The sequence below is a fragment of the Microtus oregoni genome, unplaced genomic scaffold (assembly GCF_018167655.1).
Source record: "Microtus oregoni isolate MIOR12 unplaced genomic scaffold, Mior012 000010F_ref0000083, whole genome shotgun sequence".
Lineage (NCBI taxonomy): Eukaryota > Metazoa > Chordata > Mammalia > Rodentia > Cricetidae > Microtus > Microtus oregoni.
This window is the reverse complement of record NW_024543069.1, coordinates 24,703,905-24,729,629: the sequence shown is the minus strand read 5'-3', so window position 1 is coordinate 24,729,629 and position 25,725 is coordinate 24,703,905. Positions and strand designations below refer to the sequence as shown.

The 25,725-nt window shown below is 45.7% G+C and overlaps 1 long non-coding RNA gene across 1 annotated transcript; it reads left to right on the top strand.

Moving 5' to 3' along the window:
- The first annotated feature begins 21,052 nt into the window (after positions 1 to 21,052).
- LOC121452719 lies at positions 21,053 to 25,518 on the top strand. Its single transcript, XR_005974910.1, has 3 exons — positions 21,053 to 21,187; positions 22,226 to 22,423; positions 25,312 to 25,518. It is a non-coding gene; the product is annotated as an uncharacterized LOC121452719 (long non-coding RNA).
- Positions 25,519 to 25,725: the final 207 nt, after the last annotated feature.

Below are 25,725 nucleotides of genomic sequence, written 5' to 3'. Positions count from 1 at the left end.
TTTTGCCTCCCTTGTTGCTGTTGAGCCCGCTGTAGGCCGCCCTTCTGCTGATATTTGTCCTGCTCTCCCTTGTGCCTCTTCTTTGACTTTGGTTATTCTGTAGACTCACTGTGAAGTGTCCCTGTGAATGTGACCTTCATGGACTTCTTGAGTCACAATATAACTGTCACACATCAACTCCAGGCAAGTTTCATTCCTTGTCTGAATATTTTGCTTTGTTTTACCTACCTGCATCTGCCACTTAAAATTTTATGATCATATTTCTCTGAGAGTTCTACTGAAGTCTATACCTTTTTATTTACATTTTGCACGTTAGAGTGAAGTTCAGCCATAATCCTTTTAATATGATAATATATAAATATAATAAATGTAGCTATTTCACAACACACACACGCACACACACACACAGCACACACACACACACACGCACACACATACACACACACACCCAGAGCTAAGGACAAAGTAACCTACTCCAGTCTCTTTCTCAGGTATACTTTATTTTGTGTTTTTGTTTGTTTTTTTAAGCCTAAGTGTTAAGGAGTATTTTCCATCTCTGTCCGCACAGCCCACAACTAGGGTTTTATATACAGGATGAAAGATGAAATGCTTTCAACAAGGCAAAAGGACTGTCTATTTTGAAATTACTCCCTTTGCCTGGAATGTGCTGACATCTTCACAGACTTAGCAGCAAAAAGCCCACCAAGCTTTTGGAATTCTGTAGAAGAAAATACCTATTGTAAGTCTTCTCTTCAAACTCGAAGACGCTGACCTAACCTTTCCTTCTTAAATCTGTCATTTTATAATATAAAAAGCCCTCAGGATGGGCAACAAGCTCACCAACTCTGAGGTTATCAGCAGAAAACTAGAGCCTGCGCATATGTCTCCGCCTATATTTGTGTGTCTCTGTGTGCACATGAGCCAGAGAGGAGGGAGATCTGTGGGCAGAGTGGGATGTGGGACACGGACGGCTGCCTCAGTGGAGGGGAGATTGGGAACACCCTCCGCCTTGGAGAGATAAAGCCTGCCCAGGGTCATCTCTGCAGAACAGGCAGGGATGGATAACTAATCTCCCATCTACTTCCTTGTGTTCCTGTGGGGGTCCCCATTATGTGTGGGCTAATGATCTGGAGGAGGGCGTTTCTAATCCACTAATGACTTGGAGTTACATTAACTTTGAGGCTTAGATCATCAACATGAAACGAAAAAAAAAAAAAAAGATGTACATTGTGTGAAATTTCTATGGCAGCTGTGACACGTTACCGCCGTATAAGGCTTAACACAGCCTGATGGGAGTTTGTTAGGCTAATGACAGGGGACAGGGCAGACTGCAGCCCTTTGCCTTGTCCCTTCCAGCAACCAGGATCGTGCCCAAAGTTGGCTGTTTCAGGAGAACTGGAGAGAAATTAACAGGGAGGTGTCAAACTCGCCCCCTTCCACCCAGTGCTGTTCCCTCTCTTGACTATCTACTGCTGGGGAAACTTCTCTCATTGGAAAGACACTTATAATTCCCCAGGAGGCACAAGTCAAGGCATGGTTTCCACCTCATGTTCTTCAACCTCAGCCACATCTATAGCTTTCTTCTACCAAGTAAGGTGAAAGATGTGTTTATAAGATTAAGGGATTAGAACAGTGATTCTCTAGCAGAGAAGCAGAGATACCCCCAACTGTTCATTAGAAGCTCCTGGTATAAGTGCCCTTCTGGACTTGGTCCAGAGATCCCATTTTGGAGAACAGGTGCCAGAGTACTTGCTTATGAGCCTATGAATTAACATTCATTGTTTTTAGTTCAAAATCAAAAGTCAGATAAATTATTTCTCTGTGTGAGGGTGTGTCCAGGGAGGAGATATTAAAAGAGGCGAGTACATGGCCTTATGGTTAGAGGAAACCAGGAGATTCCCTGAGAATAATTGACAAGTCATGTTTGTGAAAGAGTCTTAAAGCATACTCAAGGGGTCTAATGAGGAACAAGGGAATAAGTATTACTTCATTTTGATCAGATACAAAAGTGAAAACTATTAAGACTGGGACTATGGGAAGGGGAAGAATATTCCTTAAAGAACCCTAGTTCTAAGCTCCAGGATCTGTCACCGTATCACCTCTGACTTTGGGGGAATGTGGCAGATAATATTATAACTTCTATGTCAAGAGAGAGACTTGGAAGATGCAATGAAGGATTTTGAGAAGTGGTTGGGGAAACTGCCCCCAACCACCAGTGTGAGTTGAAAGAGGGGGGCAGAAGCATGCAGAGTCCAGGAGATAGCACCAGACACACAGGGCCAGTGGTGCTGGCCTTCGACACAGAGTGGGAGGCAGGAATAGGAATGTGGGCAGCCTCTAAGAACTGGAAAGGCCAAAAAGTGGAGAGTGCCCAGGAGCCTCCAAAAATGAAGCCTTACCAATGTCCCATTTGGATTTTCCCTCAGAGTGACCCAGTCATGGACATCTAAATTCTTCAATGCAACATAATAAAACACTTTTTCAGACAGATTCGTTTTTGTCTGTTTTTTTGTTTGTTTGTTTGTTTTATGAGACAAGGAATTTCTGAGTAGCCCTGGTTGTCTTGGAACTTGCTCTATAGACCAGGCTGGCCTCAAACTCACAGAGATCCCCCTGCCTCTACCTCCCAAGTACTGAGATTAAAGGTGTGCGCCACTGCCTGGCCTAGACAGATTCTGACTATGTAGCCCTGGCTTGCCTGGAACTTGCTGTGTAGACCAGGCTAGCCTCAAAGCCATAGAGATTGGCTTGCTTCTGTCTCCCAGGTGCTTGGAGTAAAGGTATGCACCATCATATCCAGAAAGTTTGTGCTGTTCTAAGGTAATAGGTTTGTGGTAATGTGTTGTGGGATTAGCAGGTTTGGATGCAGGACAGATGTGGTTTTGAGAGTTTGTGTCTTGTGATGAAACCTCATGCTGAATGACTGACTCCTTATATTACAACTTAAAGAATGAAAGAATAAATGAATGTATAAGCAGTGGGACAATTGTCTCATCCTAGAACATTTAAGATGATGACAGTTCTTTGCTGTCCTAAAGCATTTCCCTCCTCCATGAGCTTCTTTTGATTAAGGAACAGATACCCACAGAACACACAAACACTCATAGTCTCCCTAAACACACGTGTATATACAGGCACATAAACAACCCCTAACTTCTAAAGAACAGACAAGTTCTCCCTGCCTCTCTGCCTTCTTAAATTCAGTCTGGGTTGAGGAAACAAAACACTTTGCATCTGGGGGCCGTCGTGGTCCTGGTGGGATGGTCTGGTGGGAGCTGATGTTACAGCCCAGACTGGGAAGTGTTCTAAAAGCAGGTGACTCCTGGTTCAGGCTAATTAAGCCTCTTCTGCCTGGACGGAATGTTCTGGTCTGCGGCAGTGGTTGTGTAACTGTTTAAACTGTACACCTTTGCTCCAGGGAGCTAGCACGATGCCCTCCGTTCTGCTGGTTTTCTGTGAAGTATGCCGTAGGGTAGCTGTGCAGCCTCAACTGAACAAGAGTCTCACAAGTTCAGTTTTGCCGTGAAATTTCGGGGTTTGTGACCATCAAAGGGGTGAAATTTGGAGGCAGGCAAGTGGGTGGAAACAGCTAGTGGTACCACTCAGAAAAAAAGGAAGTTCTTTCTTCTCCTTCTGGGGTTGCTTTCCTATATATATGCTGTCTAGTGAGCTGGGGACAGGAACCTTACGGAGCAGAAACTGAAAAGGGAGAGTGGGAAGGTCACAGGAGAAATACTGATGGAGGAGTTTTACCCCCAGAGCTAGTGTGAGAAGGGGAGAAGCTGACTATACTGTATACCATTTTATTAGATGCTCCTTAGTCATGAACTGGGCCTAATCATGAGCCTACCCAGCTCGACTGGGATCCTCTGCAGGGCAGGAGAAACAAGAATCCTCCACTGTTTCAGCATTGGCTGGGACTAAGATTTTCATGACCTCCCGGCTTTAGAATGACATTGCAATGCTTCTCATCTTAGATTGTTTAGCCTATAGCTTGCCTAAGGTGACAGAATTCCCTAAAAGAGAATGATGTTTTCATTTGGGACAAGTTGTTTGTCTGTGATTTTCACCTGTAACGTGGGGATAATAACGTAATGCACAAAACATTGTCTTGTGAGGGCTTAGCAAATTGTACATGCAAAGCGCACAGGGTATTGCTAACCCCATAGTACACGTTCTATAAAAAGCTACTCTCGTTATTGGCAATACTCATGAACTAAGAATATATGTCGGAAATAAGGCTAAATACTCCGGGACAAAAATGACTACACAGAATCCTGCCCAGTGCACTGCTGCAGCTTCTCACAGGGAAAGACCCAGAAACAAGCAAGAATAAAGTTAAGAATCTCTGAGGCTGTGGATCCACGATGGAGCAGTTGTCTAGCCTGGGCAAGGCTCAGTATTTAATTCTACTGCCCAGAAGGAAGCCAAAACCAAAGCTATGAATGCTGCTAAGACTGAGCAGAGTAGAGAAGGTTGCTCGCTGGACCTGGGAAGGTTTGGTTCATAAGGAAGTGGTTCCCTATCCTCTGAGTTCAGTGTGGAGCAATGGAGGGTAAGTAGGTGTTCAAGAGACTGATGGGTAGGAAGGATATTTCAGAGAGAATTGCATCCATTTTCTTTTTGGTCTGTTGCACACTCTCACAGAGGAGACTGATTACAAAGTCTGACACACAGATGTGGGGTGTCTGGTAGACCTAAGTAGACTGTTTGTACACCTTAGCTGTGACCTCGCTTTGGTTCATACAGACGTAGGGTATCTGTAGACCTAAGTAGACTGTTTGCACACCTCAGCTGTGACCTCGCTTTGGTTCGCAGAAAGTGGACAAATAGAGACCTGGGCATGCTTAACAGAGAGGATAGCATTTACAAAAATCATTCAATGTCTGCAATCACCCGGTTTGCCAATCACCCGGTTTGCCGGGAAAACAGGGAGACTCAGCATCCCAGCCCCGCCTCTCCTAGCTGTCACATCTCTGCCAGTCCCTGACTTTACCTGCAGCAGTGCCAGAGGCAGGACAAGAAGGGAGCCCCAAGACAAAGAGCTCTACTGCAGATGTGGGGGGAATAAGGCCCAACACTTGCTCTGTTTTGGTTCCTCCCTGCCTCTGACCTTCCTTTTCCTTCCTTTGGTGAAAACTACTGATTTTAGGTAGGTAGCACATGAAACATCAATTAGGGTGGAGCTCTATGTCTCTATGGTGTCTTCTTGATGGGCGGGGGCACCTAAGTCCGTTTTGCACTTAGTAGGTACTCCACAAATACTAGTTGAACTAAGAAGTGTTGTCTGACCTGAATAGAGGCTCTTCTTGGGATTTATTTGGATTGTAAGTTATATGAAGGTAGAGCCCAGGCTGGGTCTGCTATTAGGATATTCTTGGAGCTAGGAACTGGTCAGGACACACTAAATGTACTTAATTCACCTATACCCAAGCTTTGGTATCTTCTTTCTCCTATTTCTAATGAGTAGCTAGCTGGTGGTGAACACGTTGTGCTTACTCTGTATACGAAGCTCAAATGGACGTGATGAGTGAGTGGATGGGTAGATTAATGCTTGAATAGACACATCACCAGATGAGCGAATGAGTAGGTGGATGGGTAGGTGGGTTGACAGATGGGTCATTGGATGGATGGGTGGGGAGATGAATGGGCAGATGGGCCTGTGAATGAATGATGGCTGAATGAATGAACGTCCATATGTTTGCATTAATGCATTGGATAATTACCCATGCACTGCTTTTCCGGGGATGTTTTCAGCTGTCATAATATTCCCACAGCTGACTTTATCTGCGAAGTGTGCATCATACACGAAAGCTAAACACGCAGCTGCAGGTGTGTCCTTCTTATTTCCTAACGCGATGAGGAGACGCTTGCGAGGAGAGGGGGCTAGGTGAGGACTATATCCTTCCAGGTGTATAATGAGATTCCTTGAAACTACCCCGGGTACCCGATCGTGTTTAATCCTCACAGCAATTTGACGAAACAAGTGTTCTTATTACCACCAAATTGCAAGCACTTACTGAAGTGGAATCACTTGCTCGGGAAATTGCCGAGTGAGGACTTGAACCGAGACTGTACTAATTAGAAGCCCTGGCCCTTGCCTAATATACAGAGCCAAGAGATATTAGTGTATAGTTGACCAGGAGGCCTCAGAAATGGGAGTGGCTGTGTTTGAACCCAGTGAGGCCACTAATCTCTTGCGCTGGGAAATCACTTAATTTGCCTTCTCAGTTTACTCTTTATTTTAATGGAGGTAATCAGATCTTCATAGCAGGGCTCCAGTGAAAAATCATGGCTATGGAGAGGAAGCTTTGAGGTAAAGATCTGGAGGGAGGACTATAGAGTGCTACCAAGCAGGAACAAAGAGCTCCATCTTGTTCTGTCTCAGTGAGCTGTCTTGTAATGTTCTGAGTTTTTGTAGAATATTCATCTTTATCACCAGAGACTCCTAACTGGTCAAGGTCCTGAGTATAAGCGACCATGAGTGCTCAGTTGTAGTAATAGGAGCAGCGGGGCTGCGTCCCCAGCGCCCCGGCCGCCTGCTAGCTTATGCCCCGAAATAACAACACACAAATTGTATTCTTTTAAATACTGCTTGGCCCATTATATCTAGCCTCTTCTTGGCTAACTCTTGCACCTGGACTAGCCCATTTCTAATAATCTGTGTAGCCCACGAGGTGGCTTACCAGGGAGATTTTGGCCTATGTCCATCCTAGGTCGGAGCTTCATCACATGTGCCTCAGAGAGCAGAGCTATCGCATGTGTCCGGGAGAGGGGAGCATGGCGTCTCTGAGCTCACTTCCTCTTCCTCCCAGCATTCTGTTCTGTTTACTCCACCCACCTATGTTCTAACCTATTAGGGCAAGCAGTTTCTTTATTTAATTAACCAATGACCTTCCTCCATCACTCAGTAGTATAGGACATCTATACTATGCCTTCTAAGGCTCGGGGAATATCACAGGAGAGGGGGCAGTAAGAAGGAGCTAAAAGACGCGATGGACACTGTGAGATGTTCTCCTGGACACAGCTTACCTGTTGTGCTCATGAACTGTAGTACCTGTGGTTGCATGCGTGAGACTTGCACTTGATTGGGCCTATCGGCATTCCATCCTAGACGTGGGTGTGGCTCATGTGGCCTCACCTCCATCCCAGGGTGCTACTGGAAGTTAATGGTTTCTGGGAAAGGAGGAGTAATTTCCTTCAGTGTCGTATCTACTGTTAGATTGCCCATATTGCATTAAATAGTCCTCTGCCACCCGAGGCCATGCAGTTAACCCTATTGAACTCAGTGGGTCTCTCTCACACACACAGAAAAGCCAAGAAGGCCTGAAAGGATGACTCAGTGGTTAGGTGCACCTACTGCTCTTACAGAGGAACCAAGATCAGCTCTAAGGACCTGTGTTGGGTGTTTCAAAACTACTTGACATTCTAACTCCAGGGTTTGACATTGTTGACCCCTGAGGGCACCTTCAGTCACATGAACACACACACACACACACACACACACATACACACACTTAAAAATTTTAAGAGATGAATCTTTAAAGACATGAAAATAGGAAAGAAAATTATTGGGAAGAAGGGTTTTAGCAGGAGTAGAAAGGTCTAAGAAAGGGCGATAGGATGGTGGTGAATATGACCAAAATATATTACATGCATGCATGAGATTATCAAAGAATAAATGTATTTTAAAAATCAAACCAGCATCCACTTAATGAATTCTGGAGAGGAAGTGGAACTCAGTAAATAATTTCCACATTTAATTTTTGCTTGCTTATTAAACAGTGTTTTTAGCACTATATTATTCTAAAAGAAAACTGCTGCTATGAATTGATAATGGTGGCATTTAAATACTCCTGGGACGTCAGAAAAGAAAGCACGTCGTTGCCATGGACAGGATGTGGGAAAAGAGTATCTCTCTCAACTCTCAACTCATGGGTCTTTTCTTCCCAGGTGGGGTGTCTTGGTGTGACTTTTTAAAACCCTTCATTTTAACTGACACATAGAAGCCGTGTGTGTTTATGTCCCCATCTCTCTTCTGTCCCAGGCAAGTGCTACTGTGCATTCATATGTGTTCTTTCATTTGTCCTTTTGTTTTTCAACTACTTACGGGGCATTAGCTGGGTACCTGGTACTGTCCCAGCAGTGAGACATACTGGATATAGCCCTACCTCCTAGAGAGACTCAGGGAAGAAACCACACTGCTAAGTGATTCAGTCATGGGAGGGGGAAAAGGTAAAAGAAATGAGGAAAAGCATCAGGACATGGAGACAAGCCAGGAACTTGTCTAGGTAGGTTGCAAGCAAGTGGTTGCCTCGGGAGTGGATTTAAGGTGAAATCTGAGCACCAACCCGGAGTAAATGAGGCTTTTTGTGGCTGAGATCTGTGCTCTGTGGGACACCGTGTGGGGTGAAGAGCAAAGCCAGATCCCATGGGCCAAGGCCATGGACAAACATAACTTATAGTTTCAGGGAAGAGCTCCAGGTGCTGCGGACAGAGAGAGAGGCGGCAGAGCGCATCCCTGGACAGGTCCTGGGGAAGCTGAACCGCCTTGAGAGCAGGATAATACAGGGAAAGCAGCTATAGGGAGGGCGAGGTGAAGATATCTCCTGTGGAGGCCAAGATTGTGGAAGAAGAGTCCGATTGACAAAGCAGAAGTAGTATTTAAAATCTGGAGGTTGGTGGGAGTCTGGTAGAAAGGGCCTTGAACGGTGAGGTTACAATAGAGAGACTCCATACGGCAGGAGAAGGCTGAACGTGGGGTGGATGGGAGGGCAAGAGCCACATCAGGAACTGACATAGAATATTTGGGGACCCGAGTTAGAGAGACAGGCAGACGAGAAGGCCTTAAAGATAGGTGGTCGGTGACCTGAGTGGTAGGTTACAGACAATGGTCAGAAAAAAAAAATTACTTTGCTCCATGAAGCCATGACTGTAATTTTCTTCCAATAATGAGTTACTCAGCCAACTGCCACAACTTCCGGGCTTCGCACCCCACACCTGTAGTGTTTTGTGAAGAACCAAGCATCCAAAGGTCCCAGTGGATCGGTTTTGAGTTTCCAGATATCCAGTTATGACCCGTTACTTGTGTTCTGTAGCATTTATAAACTTTCATCGTCCCCAAATTAAACAGTGAGTGACATTTAGGTGAAGTTCGGATATCTTGTCACCTCTCCTCACGTCCCTTCTTGACATAGAGCTTGGGAGAGCCCACTCTGACTGTATGTGATTTGTCTTTTAGGGAAATGTCTTTTCAAGTCTTTTGTCCGTTTGATTTGGCTGCATTTTTTGTTTTTTTTTTTTTGGTGAGGAGGTGGAGGAGTTGCTCACATACTCCAGACTGAAATTTCTAGTCAGATATTTGTTAAGAGGGCTCTCTTTCAGTTTGCATCTTAGATCCCAGGAGCCTGTGAGGGGCAGGAGAAAGATGCTGAAGTTTCAAGGAGGTTGTATTTGAAAGGCCAGAATGCACCTTTTTGAGACTGTTTAGTTTAAATGCCCACCCTGTCGCTCTGTCTTGGTGTCTCTGGTCTCCCTCTGTTTTATCTTTCTCTCTCCTCTATGTCTGGTGTATGTGTGTGTATACACATGTATATGTGCGGGTATACACGTGTGTATGGGGTGCACTCTCCTGTGCAAACATGTGGAGACCAGAGGTTGACACCTGGTGTCTTCAATTGTTTCTCTTCCTTATGTTTTGAAACAGGGTCTCTCACTGAACTTGAAGCTTGCTGTTTTGGCTAGTCTGGCTGGCAGCAAGCCACAGGAGGGACCTGTTTCCACCCCTCAGGTTATAGACTTGTGCCAGCCCTGGGGTTACAGGCTTGTGCCACCACACTCAGGTTTTACTTGAATGCTAGAAATCTGAATTCGGGACCCTTTGCCTTTGCAGCAAGTGTTTTACCCACTGAGCCCTCTTGTCAGCCCAGGTTTCTGCATTTAAGAGGACAGTACCCTGACTGTAATCAAGACTTAAGCATCTGGGCCATAATTGCACTCTACTGTCCACACTTTAGGGTGTGGCCAGATACTGAAGTTTGTAAATATTCTATGCCATCCTGTTAAGAACGTGACAGAATCTATCATAAAGTTGTTTATTGGAATAATTTTCAGCAGATAGATTTCTTTAGTGCCCCTTCCTTGTACACACGCGTCCGCAAAAGGAACCACAGATCCACTTGGCCATTTTAACCTTCTTTAAAGGTTTGCTGTTGTTGGTGGGGGAAGACAGCAAAGACTCACTTTCTCCCATCGCCCCCTTTGCTGAAAATGACATGGAAGACTGGAGAAAGTGCTGGTAAATGGTAGAAGAGAAGCTGGGCATCTGCGAATGTAGTTACTGATCCTGGAGGACCGACTCATTGACCCAAATACCTACGACAACAAGAGCCACCTCTCATCCTGACCCAACCCAGCACCAGAAGCTCTCTCACAATCTCCTGCACCAGAAGAAGACGCCATCCTTGAGCATCTAGTCCCAGTGAGGCTCCTGTGTACGTCAGAGGGGCTTGTGACCATGGGCCCCCTTAAGACCAGCATCTGAGAGCAGGGCCCTGGCTCACACTGTCAGTACTGAGCTGCCTTGAAGCCTGGCTCCTCGGCCTTTGGCTAGATTGTGAGAACACAGAACAAAGAGCTATTTGTATCTAGAGCATGAGTTCAGTTGAAAGCTTTTGTATGGGCTTTTTGTCTCTGAATCCTCGTGGCAACCTGGGCACACTCCCAGATGCGAGGGACCTGTTGTCCAGATGTTCCTCTGGACAACCCTCAGAACTGGGTGGACCTAGAGAAGGCCCCACACAGAAACATTTGTCAGTTTCCAGTCACCTGTTGAATAGAACTGGTGACTCTCTCCTGTGCAGGTCTGTGAGCCAGGACAGTTTTAGGAAAGAAAGAGGTGGGAAGGAGAGAGAGAGAAGAGAAGAGAAGAGAAGAGAAGAGAAGAGAAGAGAGGAATAAAAGAAGAGACAGAGACAGAGAGAAAGGAAGGAAGGAAGACAGAGAAAGGAAGGATGGAAAGGAAGGAGAGAGAGAGAGAAAGAAAAAAGAAAGGAGGGAATAAAGGGAGAGACAGAGAGAAAGGAAGGAAGGAAGACAGAAAGGAAGGATGGAAAGGAAGGAGAGGGAGAGGGAGAGGGAGAGACAGAGAGAGAGAGAGAGAGAGAGAGAGAGAGAGAGAGAACAATTTGCGAAGGATTCGGTGAAAGCCTGGCAAACCCACGTGGTATGTTCTCTGAGCATCTCTACTTTTGCGGTGGTGATTCTTCTGGATGGAGCACAAGTCCTTGGTTGCTTTGACGAAACATTTTATATGAAGGTGCCCTGGCAGACAAGTAGACTGCCCCTCACTTTAGTGAAAGCAAAACTATTAACTAGTAGTTTTTTACTTTAGCCCCCTGTACTCCCTTGAAAAAAATAAAAGAACTTTCTCCCCGAGGGAATGGAGAGTTTATTGTGACTAAATTCAAGAGATGTGCCTCATTGCTCGTCAAGGGTCTAGTTCAAAGCTTCTCACACAGTAGAGACACAGTTCGTGTTGGTTCCCTCCTTACATTTCCCCCTGTTTGAGTTACTGACAAAGAGTCTGGGCTTCGTCTCAGGACTGGCTCTTGAATTGAACAGAGCCACAGAGTCGGAGGAATCCGCAGTGGAGTGGTCTGGTTTTGGAAGACATGGCCCCCTGCATGACTATCTCTCTATGTGAGTCACATTTGTGGAGACCTGTTTGTGGCATGAGTATAGAAACTGGAGGATGAACTCAGCTCCTGTGTGTCGGAGGCAGACTCTGTTTCTGACTTTAGGTATACCTAAGTCAAGTGATGGTGTGTCCTTTAAACCAGGTGCTGCCCGATCTGCAGTGGCCTTGGAGTCTCCTGGGGCCTATGACAAACCATTCCATGTGGATAGCTTGTCTCTGACCTGAAATATTTGGAACAGAGTCCCCTATGTCAAGAAATGTCATGTGCAGGCCAAGTAGCTGATGACTGTGCACACTGACAGGGAAAAGTTAGGCCTGAGACTGGGAATAAAATGGACTACCATGTCCTCTTGTCACGACAGAGCATGGCTGTTCGTTCAATGGCCCAGGTGTCAAATGCTCAGTGACATTCGTTTCTTCCACACATGCCAGACGATGCTCCCTAGCCTGTGTTTTAGGAATTAGGAAAGATGCAAGAAAGAGCTCTTGACCCAAGAAACGGGCGAAAGCAAAGAGACAAGTATAGATTAGCTATGAGGCATGGAACTAAACGGTGGGATAATGTGTTCTGAACCCACAGTGCAATAAACCGGACAAGTCATGGCATACCTAGAGCGATGAGCACTACCCACCTTTGATTGAGTACTTCCCATGCCCTGGTTTTTGTCTGACACTTACTATATAAGCTTATTACAGCTGTCCTCTGAGGTAAGACTGGGGACTTTGGTTGTTGAGAGATTCTGTGCAACGCTGGCCAGTTTATAACCAGAAGAACTGAAATGCCATGCCCACGCCTTCCTGATAGCACGCAGTCTCTCTGGCAAGGAACTCTGCCACACACGGAACAACTACTACCTGTGAAGCTCACTTAATTGAATGCTCTTAACATTTCCAAGAGAGCCAGAACACAGGCAGGAGGATCTATGAGCGCTCATTGGTCTCGCATGCATTGTCTGGATCCCACTGCTCCATCAATTAGCCGGAACCTGCATGGTGAGCAGGTATAGGGGGGATTGGCTTCTGCAGCTTTCTTTCGGCTCGCCAGGGCTTGTCTCCTCTAGCCTAGTCAGTTTACCAGAGTGTTCCCATGCAAGAGACCACTTTGTCGTGAGCATCGTCATCCGCCTCTGTTGATAGCTGATGTTGCAGAGGTGGCCATTGTATCAGTTCAGCGCTAGATGAACGGTGGGTGTGTACATTGTCAGCCAACTTCAGAAAGAGTCCTATTGCAGACTCCTGGGAGGCAAGGTCGCGGTTGGGGAAAGCAGCTGGCTGCTTGAGCAGGAACTGGGGCTTCTCAGCACTTCACACTCCATTTACCAGCCCTCTGAGTCACCCAGCACACGCCCTTCTTCACTTCCTTTCCTAAAAACAGGGGTAGTTTGTGCCGCAAGAAGCATGGGTACTCCAGCATTGGCCACAATTCATGGGCAGTCCTGGACACTTGGACACGAAACAAGATTGACTATGACAACGCCTTAATCAGAACAGCGTTTGAGTGCTACAAATCACTTTTTGGTGTCAATGGCCGGTTTCTTATTCCTTCTTTTCTTCTTCTTCTTCTTCTTTTTTTTTCATTCTGTTCCTTTGACTAGGTCTACCAAAAACAGGAAGTCAAATGTATAAATGTTCTTCCTGTGAATCAACGTAAAAGCCACTCTCTTCTGATCCCAAGTTGCTCTCCAGGGCTGCGTGTTTCAAGCTCCCGTGAGAAGGGAGTGCTGCATGCTGGGCCCTGGGATGCAGAACTGGGAGGTGGGCCTGCTCCTAACTTCCCTAGAGAGCTAAGTCTTGGAGACCTTCCCCTCACAGTGAACCGCAGTGGCAAAGAGAGAACCTCACTCTAGGGCACCCTAAATCAGATGGCAAGAGGTGCTGACCAGCAGGTGATGCTTTGCACCCTTTAGCGGTAGCTGAGCGGAACAGCAGCCCTTGGCCTTCTGAAGAGCAAGTGGGAAAGGCGTTCCTAGGGGTGGGATTGAGGGTGGGCCCACTTCCACACCTTGTGCCCAATCAGAAGCACATGGACATAGGTCACTCGGCCTCTCTAGTTCACTGACTCACAGGTTGTGAACTTTCAGTTGGTGATGTACACCCCAGTTTTCACCAGTGAGTCATGCGTATGGAGGAAAATGGGGTTCCAAATGGTTTCATGATGCCACTGGGGTACACAGAGAGACACTTCTCTGAGTGTTCAAGGGACAGTCGCTTGCCAACCAAGAGTCACTATGCACCCACTTGGTAAGACCTCCCTAGTGTGACTTCTGGAGCCCGCATATGCCTGGTTCTCCACAGGGAAGAGCAAGGATGAGTGAGTCTGTGTGTGCAAAGAAGCTTGACAGGCTGGGGAGAAATCCCCTCCAGAAGGAGAAGGTAGTCTATCACGATCCTATCCCCCAACATGGCTCATGGACGCTGAGAACTCCCTGCCCTGGCAGCCGTGCCCAAACCTGCCTCGCAGCCCGGTCACTCTCAGGATACCATTGTCTACCAGGAGGCTGGGCTCACTTCAGGCTGAGTGGTTCCTTCATGGACATAGTTCTTTTTCTTGTGTACGCGTTAGACTTCCTCTCTGCAACTCTCCAGCTTATGCACCAGATCTCCTCAGCATTGACCGCTCTCACGCTCCGAGCCTGCTCCCGTGGGTGACTTGCGAAGACCGTTGTTGTTTCGTTGTTGCCCTGGTCGTCCTCGGCTGTATTTATCTCTTCATGTTTTCATCCAGATTGTATTTGAGGGCCTCCTGCATACCACTCGCGGTGATCTGAGTTGGAGACGCAGGAAGAAAATCTATACTTCGTATCCTTCTGCAGCTTTAAGTTCAGGATGGGCGGCCTTAAATCAATCTACGCCACCAATGCATATGACCCAATGGCGAGTATGAGTCAAAGTCATTAGCTCCCGCTGCAGGGAATTCCACTTGCCTAAACAGCTTGCTTTGTTTCCCACCAGATCTGCTAGTTATGCTGAGCCCGGCTCTCCCTTCCTCTAAGTCTCTGTTCCCCCTCCCTATGCGGCCATGATGGCCTTCTCCTCTTCCCCTTGCTCTTCGGAGGCTGGGAGTGGCTGTCGTGTCCCATTATCCCCATTAAGATCAGACCTGACCTTGCGCCAATCTCTCCGAGGTTCTGGATTATTTCACTGTCTCAACGTTCTTATTGGGGTTAATGAAGGGACTCTAGCCGGCACGGAAAACATGGTTCTGTCAGGCCTTGCCCTTCCCCCATTTCCTCTGCCTTGCTACAAACAGATTACATTCCTAAGGTTAGCCCACCAGGGGAACGGCCACTTCCTCCCCCTGAGGCTGACTACCAGTGTCCAGCTACCAGAGTATTGAAGTGCAGCAATTCAAAGCCCCCTTTGGCTCACCTACTTAAGAGGCCCAATTAAAATTAAATATCTCCTCCTAATGCAGGATTTTCCCTTTTCCCTTTTCCCTTTTTAAACCTCTGTTTCTCTATGGGCTGTGTCTGGCTTCTGTGTCCAGAGGCAGTCCTTTGTCTCTCCAGGACAGATACTCTTGGCCACTTACCCTGTTCCCTTCCCCATCCTCCCACTTCTGTCTCCTGCCTTTGTCCCTCTGGGGCAAATAAATCTCCTTTGTACCTAGAACTTGGTCTTGGGGTATCCTGAGCCTATACTGTTCCCTTTCAGTGAGAAGGCCAGAATCCCAGAGAATAATATCCTGTGCTTAACTGGAGAGAAAGTTATAAAGAAATAAGTGGGGAATAATAAGTAAAATGAATATTTTAAAAAGTCTGTCAGGATGTGTGTGTGTGTGTCCATTTAGAAAGAATTTCAATGATTTGGCATTTGCCTATATGTTGAAAGTATTTATTCCAACCACAAATTACTCAGAATCTTTACAGATAGGGTTAAGTCTGTAAGTACACAGAGCAGATTCCTCCACTGGCTTCATCCTTTCAAGCCTCGACACAGACCCTTGTTCTCTGCCTCATCCAGGACCGTGCTCACCCCACCCCTCCCAACCCCTGCTCTTCTGTCTGGGGGTTCATTCTTTGCCTCTAGTTTGTTTATCATCAGGTCTGTAATCAAAGGCCCTGAACTCTCTCTGCTGGCATAGAATCTAAGCATGAGCACGTTTTCTGTCTCATAGGAACGAACTATTTTATTACTTTTAGATTTTTATTACCCAGAGGCAACTCCCCCTTTCATTCTCTACAGGTCTACTCACCCTCGCAAAGCCTTGTTTGCTTAATTTACTAGATTAGGAAAACAACCTTGGGAGCTAATGTCACTCCGGTGTATTCATTTTGTTTATTTATTTGATTCTGGGGAAGTAAGCCTGGACCTTGAGAATACTACGGTTAACTTTATCCTGAGCTTCATCTTTAACTGTTGTTGGTTGTTTCTTTTTACTCTTTGTCCTTTTGGGGGCCTACCACCCAGCTCCCAAATTAATCACATGCAGGAAGACCTATTACTTATAAATGACCAGCCTTAGCTTTTTCCAGCCAGCTTTTCTTAACTTAAATTATCCCATGCATCTTTGGCCTCTGGGCTTTTACCTTTCTCTATTTCTGCATATCTTTTCTTGCCTTCTTGATCCACGTCTGGCTGCATGGCTGGGTGGCTGGCCCCTTCTTTTCTCACTCCCCTCTCCTTTCCCCAGATTTCTCCTATTTATTCTCTCTGCCTACCAGCCCCGCCTATCCTTTCTCCTGCCTTGCTATTGGCCGTTCAGCTCTTTATTAGACCAATCAGGTGTTTTAGACAGGCACAGTCACACAGCTTCACAAATGCATTAAACAAATGCAGCATAAAAGAAGGCAACACACCTTTGCATCATTAAATAAATGTCCCACAGCATGAACAAATGCAACACCTCTTAAAATAATATTCTACAACACTCACCTTTCATTATTTTAATTGGCATTTTTAGTTCACGAAAACAGGAATAGAAATCAATAAGAAGTTCATAAAGTTTGATGCAGTCAGTTGGAATGGACCCAGCATCTATCTTACTGTTAAAGGAAGCCAGGGAGGGACAGATGCTGCCGATGCCCCAGTGAAAACCACAGTGTGGCACTTGGCCTTCTCTGCTGCTTCCTGTCTGTCCTCTGTCTGTGTCTCTTTCCCCATGAGCGAACACACGTTCACCCAGCATGAAATGCACGGCAGGGTAGGCAAAGGGAGCTAAAACAACAGGAAATGATGTCACCGCTTGGGCCGTAAGCCATTCTGTACGGTGTCAAGTGCATGATATATTGGGGCAGGTGTGTGTGGAGTGCCTAATTTGTTCTAATCCTGACTTCAATGAGTAAATGGAGTGCGTTAGTAAATCCCAAAGGGGTCACCCTTTGCATGCATCCAAATTACCATCAGCCAGGCGTGCTGTTTATAGCCTTGGGATTTATGAAATTTTACTGCTGATAGGACAGTAAAACAGGAAGAAGAAAGATTTACATTTTTATTTTACCTTATCTGTATGAGCACGATATCTGAGTATTGTGTGCAACCTAGAATTGGAGTTTCTCACAGTCAGGAATTCCCAAGTGGATGCCGGGAATTGAACCCTGGTCCTCTAAAAGAACACATACTCTTAAATATTAAGCCATCTTTCCCCAGGCCAGAAAGAAACTTTTTTCTTTGTTTTTGTTTGTTTTGTTTTGTTGTTGTTGTTGTTGTTGTTTTGTTTTTTGAGACAGGATTTCTCTGTGTAATAGTCCTAGCTGTCTTGGAACTTACTTTGTAAACCAGGCTGGCCTCGAGCTCACTGAGACCTGCCTGCCTCTGCCTCACAAGTGCTGGTGTTAAAGGTGTGCACCACCAGCACCCAGCAGGAAGAAACATTTAAAAAGATCTATAGCTGTTTGCCAGAAGTGATTTCCAGAGTTATTAAAAGAAAAAAGAATATCAATAAATAATGCTATACATTTAAAAAGTTTTAAAGGATCTAATTTTATTTTCTGGGTTTTAAATTCTATATTATTTTTAGAATGTATCAGATTTTATTTATTTTATGTGCAGTTGTGTAAGTGCGGGCATGTGCATGTCCCATGTCCATGTCGGGTTGGAGGACAACTGAGGAAATCAGTTCTCTCCTTCCACCCTGTGGGTCCTGGAGGTTATATTCAGGTCATCAGCATGGCAACAGGCATCTCTACCTAATGAACTGTTTTGCTAGCCCCAAGCACATAATTTTTATAGGTGTGGTCTTTATGGAACTTCATAGAACGTCATGGTAACCCCATGTAGTAGGTAGAATATTACTCTAATTTTGAGTTTGTGTATAAAGAAAGGAGTTTGGGATTGAGCACTTACCTCAGGGTTTGAACACTTATCTGAGCAGTGTGAAGCCCCTGCAACATTCTTCATCCAGCTCAAAAACAAAACAACAACAACAAAAAAAAAACAACCAAAAAACCAAAATCCAAACAACAACAACAACAACAACAAAAAAAAAACCCAAAAAGATTTGGTTCAATAATGTCTCTTTGACCTATGGACACAGCAGATTTCATTATAAATGATTTAGAAAAGTGTGCTTATCTGAATATTTTATTAGCTACTATTTTGTTTCAAGATGTCAGACTAGCCCCCTAATTAATTTATGTCACATTAAGATTGTCATCAGTCAGTATCACCCTAGAGCAGGTAGAAACATGAAATGACTGTGTCTGAAATGAAGATTTTGCTTATAGGAGCAATCATGTTGGCCTGGCTGTGTATTTGTTAAGCACAAAGTGTGCACCAAGCAAAACAAGCCAGACCCTTGTAGATGTTTTTCTCCCTCTGCTTTGTAACCTATCTACCCTAGCTGATGATATGGCTCCATGGGCAAAGGAACTTGTTTCCAAGCCTATGCCTTGGCTTTGGTTCCTGGAACCCACATGGTGGGAGGAGAAAACCAAATCTCACAAGTAGTCCTTTGATCTGCACTGTGCTTACATGCGTACACACATATGCACACCCTCCATAGGTCAGTAAATATAAAACAAGAAAGAAAGGTTGGGGGCTGGTTCAGCTGGTAGAACTGATTGCCCCAAAGACCTGAGGACATGAATCCAATCTTTAGAACCTACGTGGAGATGGAGGGTTAAAACTAACTTTGTAGAGCTGACCTCCGATCTCCACACTTGTATTATGGCACACACACACACACACACACACACCACATGTCACACGCATCACATGTCACACACATCATACACATCATACACACACATCACACATCTCACACGTATCACACATGCCAATCACATACACATGTCGCACATGTTATACATACACTAATGATGATGATGATAATAATAAATTAAAAATGTAAAAAGATTACAGCCACCCCAAAGAGACACAGAACTAAAAAGGTAGAAGACACTATCTGGAATGTTCTGGATTGCTTACGGTGACTGAGGACCAGTCTTGTCTCTTTCCAGTCTACCTGTTCAGCTGTGGGGTCACCAAATAGAAACCAGCTGGAAGTCTAAGCCATGTGATTGTGCGGAAGGCATTTTCCATACTTAGAGTTTATTTGGTTCTTTAAGAAACCGCCAGTCTTCTCTCACTGTCCTGGGGGCCAGAGATGACACAGTTTTCATCCCTGAAGATACCACAGTCAAGTGGGGCAAATGGACGGGCCCCGAACCGAAGCAACAGCTAAAACCATCCAAAACATAACAATCACAATGTCTGTGAGAATGCAAGGTAGTAATAAAATCTGTTCAAAGGGATGGGGAAAACTTCTTGGAGGAGGGAATGTTGGAAGATACAAAAATAGCTTTGGCCAACAAAGAGACAGATAGATATTCTATTCAAAAGAAATAAAAAAGCCAAAGCTACAGGATAATTTGTTGAAATGGACAACTCATAAAATATGTGCAAAAAATTCCAAATTAAAATAAAAAATATTCATAAAAATGGTTTCTAATCTGAAACTTCTGTTCATACAAGTCTGCCTGTGTGTCTTCCTGCAAGCAGCTCAGTTCCAGAGCGGTGAGTGTTAGGATTTCACACACACAGGACTTGAACAGGAGTCTAATCAAAATGTAGAGTGTGATCAAGTCTGCTATTGAGGCGGGAGCTGAGATTCTGTACTGTTACCACGTTTCCAGACGATCCTGGGGCTGCCAGTCTGCAGACCACTTTGTAGGCGTGGATATTGAGTGGGAGGAGTGCAGGGGTTGGGCTTAGCCATCTAGGCACAGGGATGCTAGTCAAGGGGGGGGTGGAGCTTGTGTCCCATGGGCTTGAAGGGATGCTGATGTACAACAGGCAGCAATGTTCTTAAACAAAGTGATGGCAAGGTTACATCTGTGTCTGATGACAATATGAAGAAGGGCCGGAAGTGTGGGGACAGGCCACGGGGTGAGAGCCCGTTGCCATTTATCCAGGCACTGTTCTAAAGTACCTGACCATCGCTAGTGGTAGCAGTGGGTATGAGGCAGAGAGTGGATTACAGGAGTGTTCAGGAGGTAAACAGGCAAGGTGTGAGGGATTTGAGGCATGGGTGGGAGGCAACGACGATGGTGCTTAAGGAGCAGCTGTGGCGGAACAAGCTTTGGTACTGTCACGGTGATGTCTAGAATGTGGACAGAGGAACTGGACAAGCCTGAAGCAGAAAGAAGCCTTAGTTATGATCTAGAACTAAGGTCCAGGAAAGCTGGACCCACACTGAGATGCACAGGAAGAGTCACAGAAATGGAGAAGAGGGTGAGATTCAGTTTTAGACTGGCCAACACATAGGAAGCCACCAGCAGTCAGATCCCAGCACTCAGATACAGCATTTAGAAGCCCAACAGATCCTGCAGAAAGCTTACACAGCAATGGGACTTACTTAGACTTAGCACTGAACGTTCAAGATGCCATTAGGGACATAATTTCAGACACACTGCAGATGCAGGGCCAAGCCAATTACCCTTTCATGATTCTTGATTATTAAAGTATTTACCTGAAATTCGGAGACAGGTTGGCAGCAAACATTTGGTAGTCACTTTCTTTGGAGTAGGGGTTGGGATAGTTCGACTCCAAGTTTAATTTCTATGTTTGGTATTTTCCCTTCATCACCAAGGTGAAATCCACGTTTATCTAACATCACCATGTTTATTTTGGGGACTATTATATGTCTCTTTCTTCCTTTTGAAACTTTTCTTTCAAAATAACGTGATGTTTACAGTCAAATCAAATAGGACAAAGATATCCCAACTGTGCCCTTACCCAACCGCCACTCACGTCAAGGTCTTGCACCAGACTGATGTTACAATCTAGGCCAGCACACCAATGACTGTTTACATTAGGGTTCTCTTTTTGGCATAACTTATTTTTAAATCTAAAAATAGAGGGGATGCACTACCAACCCTTCAGAGTTCGATCTTCTCTGACTTCCATTTCCTTTCTGTGATCACTCCGTTGCCCATCGACGCTCACGCCGTGGCTTGACGCCAAGTGTTGTTGTGCAGCGCACAGCTCTGATAATGCTTGTTGCTCAGCCTTCTTCGGTGGCTCTCACTCCGTAGCCTGGCCATTACAGTAAGTTCTTAATGTGTGCTCTATCACTGTGGTATCATCTGGATGATTGCATACTAGGCTGACCCACGGTAGAGGCAGCAGGTGCCTACCGGCTCACTGTTATGAGCAGGCTGAAGGTTCAGCTGAGGCGCAGGCGGTAAACCTCAGACGGTCCCTTGAGACACCATCCTGTTTCAGCTCTTTCCTCAGCTTGTCCTTTTGTCTCCTGTTCTGTCCATCCTAAATGCTTTTCTCTGTGGTTTGATGCAAATGTGGGGCCTGGATGCTTTTATAGTCTTGCCAACTCCCTAGGTTGATAAGAAGCATAGAAATAGCAGTTGCTGGTGACATTGCTTTTGGCTTTCAAATCAAAGACGGTTCAGGGCACTGTGGTGATGGGTCAAGAATGGTTTTAATCATTTTAAAAAAGAATTACATACTTTTCAGTGCAATCTTAAAATTGCACCATGGTTATGGTGGATTTTTTTTCTCCATTGTTTTGAAAGAAAACTGCAAGAGGGGCTGGAGAGATGGCTCAGCAATTAAGAGCTCTTCCAGAGGACCTGAGTTCAATTCCTTCCCAGCACCCACATGGCAGCTCATAACTGCCTGTAACTTCAGTTTCAGGGTATCTTGAACCTCCACACATACATACATGGAGGCAAAACATTATTGTGCATGACATAAAGATAAATTATGAAAAATAAGCTGCAAGAAGCAAGATATTGTTGTGGGATATTTGTTTACACTGTTTAAAGAGGTGTCATTGTGATTGGTTTCATAAAAAGCTAAGTGGCCAATAGCTAGGTGGGAGACAGGACTTCCAGATAGAGAGAGGAATGCTGGGAAGAAGAAAACTTTAAGACATATACATATTTACTATAAATTAAGTGTGATTCCAATGCCACACCACCAGTTTCTTACCATCAGTAAAGACTAGAAGTAGAAACATGTCCTTCCTTTACCTCCTCTGTGTAGCTATAGTTTTCTTTGCCACCAGAGACATGGAATGATTATTTCTAAGCCTTTTTTATGGTTCTTATTCAATCTAATTTATAGGCACTTCACAGAGTGTAGAACATAGTGCTCACTGGTCTTCCGACGGGAGTGGCTGCTCGCCTCACGTGATCTCTGAGGCTCAGCAGGTATCCATGGACACAGGCTTCACAGGGCTCAGACGTGCTCTCCTCCCCAGCGGAAAAGCCCAGGGCTCCACCTCTAACTTCAGCTCCAGGAGAGTTTCATTTGTTCCAAAAGGTACAGCTATGAGGAAAAGCATGCTGGAGGTCACGTTCTGTGAGCTGATTTCCCATCTAGTGGTCCCTTATGTTGTGTGTCCTTCCTGTTTTAGATGGCAGGGATGGCTTTATCCTAGGCAGTAGCTGGGTTGTTGTTTGTTCAAGTATACGTGGCAATGTTGGTCCTGATTAATATATGTAATCTCATGAGTAATTCCTTCTCTGCATTTGCCCTGAATCTTTGAGACCAAGTCCCAAGTCCCATGGACTCCTCTCCAAATCGTCCTCTTACTAGTGACACTAGCCTACTGCCCCTCATTTCTTTTCATCCTGTCTTGGACTTTATTGATGGCTTTCTGATGTTGAATCTGGAGAAAATTTATTCATGTGTCAACTCAGCAAGTAGCACTTATTAAACACTATAAAACTGAGCATTTTACCACGCAGGAAAGATATTTAGTTGAACACAGCATTTGCTTTGTGCCCCAAGAGCTGCTTAGATATGTGGAAGGGGGAGTCATTTTTATTCCTTTTAATCTGAAGAGGATGACCCGTCCATCTGACTGCATTTGGATAACCTCTGGGCTTTGGGGCAGCTTTACCTAGTGTCCAGCTCTCTGTGCACCCATGGGTAGGGCCCTCCTCTTTTCACATCTGGGACGTCGAACACGCCCAAGGAGACTGGTAATGATTTCCTTCTTGGCTCTAAGAGTTTCCTGGGTTTTTCTGACATCGCTCTATGTGCAAGGGGATTGGCCTGGCTATAAAGACATACTGGTAGTTGAATGGATTCTACTGAGAAAAGGAAAAGAAATGCAGGCACACTGCAGCTGAGTCAACCAGATCTACCTTCCACAGCAAATGTTCAACCCTCAGAGTGACCTGTGCCGTGGGCAGGAAAGGAAGAAGCCACCCAGAGAGGCATTTCCTAAGGCAAGATTAAGCAGAGATGGGGGAGACTGGACTTTGTCAAAAGGAACCGGAGGAAAGTGCGCTGCCTCCAACAGCGTGATTCCAGGAAAGGACAGAGCGATGGGAACCCAACCACTCAGCATCTCAGCATACACAAAACTTCTTTATCACCACCTAGCCAGCCAGGGCCTTCATTCTTCAGGGCTCCGCCCCTCACAGCCAACAGCCAGGGCACTCCAGCTCAGGCAGTGCTTAGGCATCTTTTTCCAGTGACACACTGCGGGCCGAACCTTCCTCCCGCTGGAAGACCTTTCTCACGTCTTACCCGAACCCCTCAAGCTACAGCTGAAGTCCAATCCTGCCTGCATAGCTGAAACGGAAGTGGAAAAGAAACCGTCACCTTTTCCTTTATCTGAACCATCCAGACATTTGCTGGCTTCAAAAATAAATTCTTTTCCCACTTTGGTCAGTAGAGCATCGCTCCGAACTGGTAAATTCCAGAGAAACTTTGTCCTATCTCTACACTTAAAGGGCACAAGTTGTAATTATCCAACAGATTAAAAGTGCAGCCACAGTACTGCCCTCCCCACCTGGTTTGTTCAGGCAAATCCTTTGCTCTGGACTCTTAATTTCCACCCCGAACACAGCTCACTGCTTAAAGAGCATATTGTTCTCTGTCTCTGGAACCCATTGTGTATTGCACCAGAGACAATGCGCTGCTCATTCAGCTGCGGCCGTCGGGTATGAAACGCTCCACACTGGTCGGCGCAAACTCAGAAGGAAGGGACACCAAGTGTGTGCTCGCACATGCACCGTGTGCACGTGACTGCGGGGACCTAGGACCCACTCTGGCTGTCCGAGCATCCTTAAGCATTCACGACCTCTCTCTTGGCTCTGGAGGCTGTCCCCGCAGCCACCCTTCCACCCCGTGGAACTGGAACTGGATAGTTGTTGGCACGGTCCTGAGGACGGCAAGCCAGATTGGGCGGGGCCGAGCATTCCATTATCATAACACAATGCCATACTAGGGTACAGAATTCCTTTCATATTAATTCTTATACGAGAGGAGTATTCAGGCTCAACTTTTACACAGAAAAGGGAGGTAGGAGGCAGCCAGCTCTTTGTTGTGTTTTTGAAACCGGAGTTACCATATTCATCCAGCTGAATGACGTGAAGCGCTCTCTCCCGCGCGCCACCCAGCTCAGAACATCTCCTGGTGGCCTTGGCTGTGTGACTCTGAACCTGGCAGCCCACGCTGCTCTTGGGAAACCGGTCCTTCTGGAAAACTGGCTTGTTCTCCTCTCCCCATGACCCGAGTGCTTTTGGGTGTGGAGCCAAAATATTACAAGGACTCCTCGGAGGCCTCTGATTTGAGCAGCAGGCTAAGCGGATGGGCTGCCAGTTGGTCTCCAAGTGAAGTGTCCCCTGAAGCCCCCAACCAGTCACTGCCAGAGTGTGGGTGAGAGGCTCTCTGGCTGGTCTGAGGGAAGGCAGGATACCTCCTCCTTAGGTAACTCTTCCTTCTGCATCTCTTGCTGACTGACAGGCAACATCATAGTCTAGACATGGTTCTTCGACCCAGAAACCCGAATGCTCTTTCAAACTTGGTTATCATCCCTTGGGTTTGGTTTCCTACCCCAGAGTCTGGGTGGAGAAGCTGGTGGGCGGGGACTAAGCAAGGTGGCAATGTAGGGTGGACACCCAGAGAGGGGCAAACTTTGTCTTCATGAAGTGCAGGCAATGAGTTTAGCAGTCTTTGTAGCCAGCGCATCTCCGTTCAATATGATATTCTCAGTGGTGTGAGTAGAAGTATATCCAAGGAAATCCCTCTGAATTCAAGAGAGCTCTAATATGCCTACGACAGCAATTTACAGTGTCATCTTTAATTCATATATTACTTTATTTATTTATTTACTTTAATTCATTTATTACTTATCAGAGCAGACATTTATCTAGACGTTAGAGTGACAGCACGGAATCTCTGTTTGTTTTAAGGGTGAATAAGGAAGATTTTCCGAGCCTGGACTCCCCAGCTCCCTAGAAGCACCCTTCAAGTGTTCTGCAAGTAGGTGCTTCCTAGACACCATCACAGCCTCACTTACTGCTACAGGGGAATGTGGACACTTTGCCATTTTCCTTGAGTTTCTGTTTGTTTCTAATGAAAGAGACTCCACATGCAAATGCAGTTCCCTTTCCCCAGGTTTCCATCTGTGCAACTTCAACTCTAGAGTCTGTTGGGGGGAGGGGGGGTCGTTCATACAGGATTCCGGCCTGAAGAACCGTGGCGAATACCAACCGAGGAAAGTAATAAAATCTATGAAAAATTAACATAGCTAAAGAGGATTAGAGCATCCCTTTCTCCTCAGGCTACAGCGCTGAGGGTCACCAGCAAGTGACCATGATTTAATG